Genomic DNA, 6,288 nt, shown 5'->3' with positions numbered 1-6,288 from the left:
TGACCAGCTCCTCCCGTGTAGTTCTGGGCTGATTTCTCACCTTTCTTAGGATCATTGAGACCCCACGAGGTGAGATCTTGCATGGAGCCCCAGTCTGAGGGAGATTGACAGTCATGTTTAGCTTCTTCCATTTTCTAATGATTGCTCCAACAGTGGACCTTTTTTCACCAAGCTGCTTGGCAATTTCCCCGTAGCCCTTTCCAGCCTTGTAGAGGTGTACAATTTTGTCTCTAGTGTCTTTGGACAGCTCTTTGGTCTTGGCCATGTTAGTAGTTGAATTCTTACTGATTGTATGTGGTGGACAGGTGTCTTTATGCAGCTAACGACCTCAAACAGGTGCATCTAATTTAGGATAATAAATGGAGTGGAGGTGGACATTTTAAAGGCAGACTAACAGGTCTTTGAGGGTCAGAATTCTAGCTGATAGACAGGTGTTCAAATACTTATTTGCAGCTGTATCATACAAATAAATAGTTAAATCATATACTGTATTGTGATTTCTGGATTTTTTTTTTTTTTTAGATTATGTCTCTCACAGTGGACATGCACCTACGATGACAATTTCAGACCCCTCCATGATTTCCAAGTGGGAGAACTTACAAAATAGCAGGGTGTTCAAATACTTATTTTCCTCACTGTGTATATATATATACACAGTGGGGAGGTGTCACCGCTATATATTAGGGAGGTGTCAGGTTTGGCATAGACGAAGCAGACAGAATGGTAAGTTAAATGCTTTAATTTGCAGAATGGATCGGTACAGCAAAACAGGTGAGTAAACAGTAAGTTGAATTTCAGATGATAGCTTAGCTGAAGTGTAACCAAGTCTCTCTCTTTCTTTCTCTTGCAGATGATGATGAAGGAGTTCCTTAGAAGACGGAATGGCGACGGGCTGAGAAGATCGGGATCGAAGATAAGTATACAGGTAAGTATGGCAGAGAGTCTGTGTCATGTGTAGACAAGATCAGACAATGACTGAATGTTTGTAGCAGGTATATATGGGTGAACTGATGATGAGGTCCAGGTGATGGTGATTAGTAATCAGGTGACAATGAGCGTGTGAATGACTGAGTGGGCGGAGTGAGGGAATGAGTGGAAGGAGATGGTGATGGAATCCTGACAGGAGGTCCCAATCATCTTTTTTGTGCCCCTGATCAGATCCGAGTCATCAATTATTGAGTCCTCATACTTGGATGATCCTAGGGCTTGGTGCACAAGTACATTAAAGTTATTAAAGTCAATCCAGTCTATGCAGGGCTGTGCAGAGAAACAAGACTCAACTCGTTGTGGCAATGACTATAGCAATGACTTTATAGCAATGATGTCTCAGACAGTCTGAGTGACTGTAGATACAAATAAACCGTAAATTCACAAGCTCACACTTACAAATAATCAGTAACACTTTACAATCATGGTCTGTCATTAATAGGTAACTATGCAGGAATTAATGCAGGACTTATGAGTAGTACTATATCAACACTTCAGCTACTACTATTAACTAATATGGAATAAAGCTTAATTAATCAGTAAGTAATTTCAAATGTAGGACTAAGATAGTTCCTTATTATGTAATCAATAAATACTATAAATGAGATTAGCCTAATTCATAATTATTACCTATGACAAATCATAAACAGTTACCAATTATTTACTTATCACTACATTATCGTGTTTCTGAGAGGTAATCCATCATATTTTTCCTCTGAATATAGTCATAAAATGCATCACTAATTACTCAAGTGTTACCTATTCACTCTACAGGAACTACAAGTGATCTGGACCATTATTTTAAAGTGAAAAACATATTTTTCACTTTAAAATAATGGTCCACATAACTAGTATTTCCTGCAGAGTGACTAATACCTGAGTAATAAGTGATGCATCTTATGACCACGTTGAGAGTACACTGTTAGACTTTTCAAGGGTTTTTTACAGTAACTTACTGGCAACACTGTTGCCAGTAAGTTACTGTAATTAAGAGTTACAGTAACAAACCGTATTTCAGTTTTGTGTAATGCAGTGCATTACTGTAAAAACGAAGCTAATCAGTACAGTGCATTACTGTAAAAACGAAGCTAATCAGTACACTACTGTAATTATTTTTATTTGTACTAAATATAAATTAGATTTGATAATTTTGATATATGATTAATTTTATTTTTATCCTACATAAGTACTACTTTCATACAAACCAATTAGACAAAGTTATCACAAAATACCTTTTTTTTTATTTAAAACATTTCATATATATCACAAAATAAACATGCCAATGCTGGAAATGATGTGTGAAATTTTTACACATTAATGGGTGAGTTTAGAGACAACATTTTTTGTGTTAATTTTAACTCATTCATTGTGTTAATGATTTTAACAAAGTAAATATGTCAGAGAGGTTAACACAAAGATGTGTAAACGTGTTAAATTAACACATTATGTGTTATCTTTAAAAAGCCAACACAATGTTTTTGTCCACCTTTGTGAATAAATGAACTTCTCCAAAGATTGGTTCCTGTTCAGAACTTGATTGACAACATCAGAGTGTTCCATGGTCTGCATGCGTGCCCACAAACACAAATGTACTCAGTCCTTCAGAGGAGATCCCGGTTCCAAAACTATATGAGAGAGAGAGAGAGAGAGAGAGAGAGAGAGAGAGAGAGAATATTAGTGTCACATTATTTTTAACCTCCTTTTTTGTTAATTTTTATTATTATTTTCACAAAAACTTAAGAATATATATTTGTAAACAGCTTTTGTCAATAAATAGCATACAAAAGAACTAAATAAAATTATGCCAGATTAAATTTTAATACTTACAAATCCTAAATTCTGTCCAAAAATGCTGAGATCCATAGAAAGAACGACTGAAATCGATGATTTTAGCCCATTTCAGCTTGTCTGCAGTGAAGGAGTACCTGTTTGAGACAAATACACAGTAATGGCGCGTTTCCACCGAGCGGTACGGTACGGTACGGTACGGGTCGGTACCCTTTTATTTGCGTTTCCACTGCCAAAAGTTGAGAATGGTACCAAAAAGCCGAACCGTACCGTACCACTTTTTGGGTACCCTTCCGTTGGGGTACCTAGCACAGTGGTACGGTACTAAAAGGTGGAGCTAGACTCACTGCAGGACGTTGATTGGTTGACAGAGAATCGTCACTTGCGCGTGCTACGAGGGGAATGACAACATAAGAAGCGCCATTTTTTTATATACAGTTTAATATAATATACTGTTACTGTGTCACGAAATGTAATTTTAAGAGTTTTTCAGGCGAGAATGTAGTTGTTTAAAGCTCTAATCTGTGGTTTATTTATAAAGATGATTTGTTTTTCCCCGGTTGTGAGATCCATGCGATCAGCGGGCGCTCGGCGCTCATGTTTCCCGGCTGGATGAGCCTTTCCTCGGCTAAGTTAGTTCTTCTGACGTTCGCCGATGACTCCGACGGTAGTGGTTAAACATGAGATATAATTCGTCTTGTGCAGACCTAACGGGCGATCTTTGGTCTCGTGAATATATAATTCATTCCCTGTCAATCGTTTTGACTGAGGGCTAAGTTTAGTTTCATATTATAGGCTATTTGTATTTAACTTTACTGTTGTAATGTTAGACTAGCGCAGCATTTGGACATTTGACTGAATTGTTTGCTTTATTTCTTATTGTATAGCTTCTTGTACCTTTTACTTAAACTTTTATATTGGCTATTATTTATAAAACTGAAATTTTACAAAAAGAAATATGGTTTCTTGTCATTTTCTTATTACAAGATTATCACTGATGTTTATTGCAACATTTGTACAAATGCATATATTGCCTGTAATGTGTAATTTTTTTTATTATTTAAACGAAAAGAGGTAACGTTAGGGTTGTGTTTTAAATCGTTTTGTTATAAATAGAATAACGTATAACGTGCAGTGAATAATCAATATGCGTTGCGCATGAACCACATTTGTGTCCCTATAATGTTTAATTTATTTAAATGAAAACGAAAAGAGGCAGAGTAGTGTTTTATAACATATTTCGTTTTATTGTTGCTTAAATTTGTACATACAGAGTAACAGAGATAACCGGAGTAGCAGAGCGAGCTGAGTGATGCTTTTAAGAACGCGCTGCCATTTGCATGTAGGAGTCGCACATGGCAAGTACAAACTTTGCGTACTTAATATTGAGAAAAGCCTAATGTCGGCGCTTGTCTTCTTGTGACAAACATGTCGAGGAGCAAGAACAAGATCTGCTGTATGTCATCCATTGTAGTTTACTATGTTCTTCTTCGCGCGAAAATTACGTCGATCGAAACACCACGCCTATCAAGTAAGGGTACTGTTGGCAGTGGAAACGCTAGCCAGATCATGGTTAACAGACCCGAACCGTACCGTACTGTACCGTACCGTACTGTACTGCTCAGTGGAAACGAGCCATAAGATACATGCAAGAAATCACTGTGTGATGATCGTTCTCCTTCCTACAGTAGTTAACCCACCTGTGCGCTGATATAAGGAAGTCTTCTGGCTAATAAAATATCAAAATAATGCAAAAATATAAACTTAAGTTGTTTAGAATGCTAGATTGTGAATGAATTAGTGAGAGTTTTACTGCAGTGCTTACCTGGATACATTTAATCTGGTGAGACTGAACAAAGACAATGGTCCATCTTCTGATTGGTTCATTTGCTGTGTAATAAAGTTAGACATAAGGCAAAGGTCACTTATTTGATATAAAGTTAGCCAATTTTATAGAGATTTTATAAGATATTGTAAGCTACCTGCACCAGTGGCTCAAAAGCAATTTTCACATAGCGTATTGCTAATCATTTCAGCAAACTTATCTCAAAATATATATCACAAATGGGCTGGCCTACCTCTGGAATCTTGCTAGAAGTCACTGGCGCGAATTGGCGCTTTGTTGCAGTTGCCTTTAAACACAAAAATGGAAGTAAATATTAAATTCCATTTTAAAAAAAAAACTATAATATGGTATAGTTTGCAAACTAATGCTAAAACTATAAAGGTTCTCATCAGTAGGCCAACATTAAGCTATAAACAGAATTTCACATTAGTTTATTCACATTTATTGTTAATGTAAACGCGTTGCTCGTTGGCATATTTTAACTCGACAATTCAATAATCTAACAAAGTGTGTAAAATGAAACGTTAGCTCAGTTTACCATTGTAAGGTTCGTTACCGCCATGTTGACGACGAGTAACGTTAGGCTAACGTTAACGTTATAACAGGTTAAACTGGGCACAATTCTGTCAACACACACAGAATGTTTTTTTTAATGTTTTTGTTTACCTTGCTTGCTGATCTCTCTCTCGGTGAAGTGAATTCCGTCTCTTCCCCGGGCCAGACACGAACGTCGCGATCCAACAAAAGACAGACCCCATTACCTACACTGGATGCTCTGACGCGACACGACAAATCCCAGACAGTGTAGTGATGCGCCGCGGCCGTTATATTTCTGACATAGTCCGATACGAGTCCAAGCGCTCGCGCTATTTCTGACAAGGGATAAACAGGTTTGCATTTAAAGGTCCGGTCGCTTCAATGTGTCCAATATAGACAGCCTCTGGCTATTATAGCGTTGTAGACACGCGGTGTAAGGCAAAAATTAGGAAATAAAAAGCACGATGGAATGGTGCCAGCCAGAGAGGCAGTTACGTCAAATACAGTAGTATACAGCAAATTTAAAAAATACAGTGAGTCTCTGTATGTGGTGTTAGACGTCACAGAAAATTCCCATGATGCAATGGGAATCACAGTTATTTACTGTAAAGAGAAATAGCAGTATAATACTGGGGGATTTAAAGTAAATAACTGTAGAAATTACAGAAAAGTCTAACAGTGTAAAAGAAGAAAATTGTTCACATCGACACTGTTGTGATCAGTAATTATTAGTAATTCTTTATAATTTTTCAGTAACACTTTATTTTGATGGTCCCTTTTGAACATTCTGTTGACTTTCTGCAACTACATGTCAACTAACTCTCATTAGAGTATTAGTTTACTGTCTGCTTAATATCTGATAACTCTTTATTGTGATGGTCCTCCAACAGACACTCTACTGACTATAAGTAACTTTGCAACTACATGTCAACTTATTCTAACCCTAACCCTCACCCTACCAGTCTACTAATACTCTACTAAATGATGTTTCATTAACAAAGTTCGGGAGGAGCACGTTCAAATAATCAATCAATCAACTCGTCATCAAACAATTACCATGTCTACCCTATCAGCATGTCATGAGAGGAAGCATGTATATTCACTCTGTCAACTCACCTAACATTCCTTGA

General features: G+C 37.0%; 1 long non-coding RNA gene across 1 annotated transcript; it reads right to left on the bottom strand.

Annotated features, from left to right (window-relative positions):
• Positions 1–4,600: 4,600 nt before the first annotated feature.
• LOC311080441 lies at positions 4,601–5,789 on the bottom strand. The gene is made up of 3 exons (XR_014605592.1): positions 5,288–5,789; positions 4,854–4,907; positions 4,601–4,665 (listed from the first exon to the last, which is right to left on the bottom strand). It is a non-coding gene; the product is annotated as an uncharacterized lncRNA (long non-coding RNA).
• Positions 5,790–6,288: the final 499 nt, after the last annotated feature.

This window comes from Abramis brama (genome assembly GCF_963993115.1).
Source record: "Abramis brama genome assembly, chromosome: 3".
Lineage (NCBI taxonomy): Eukaryota > Metazoa > Chordata > Actinopteri > Cypriniformes > Leuciscidae > Abramis > Abramis brama.
This window is presented reverse-complemented; position numbering and strand designations above follow the sequence as displayed.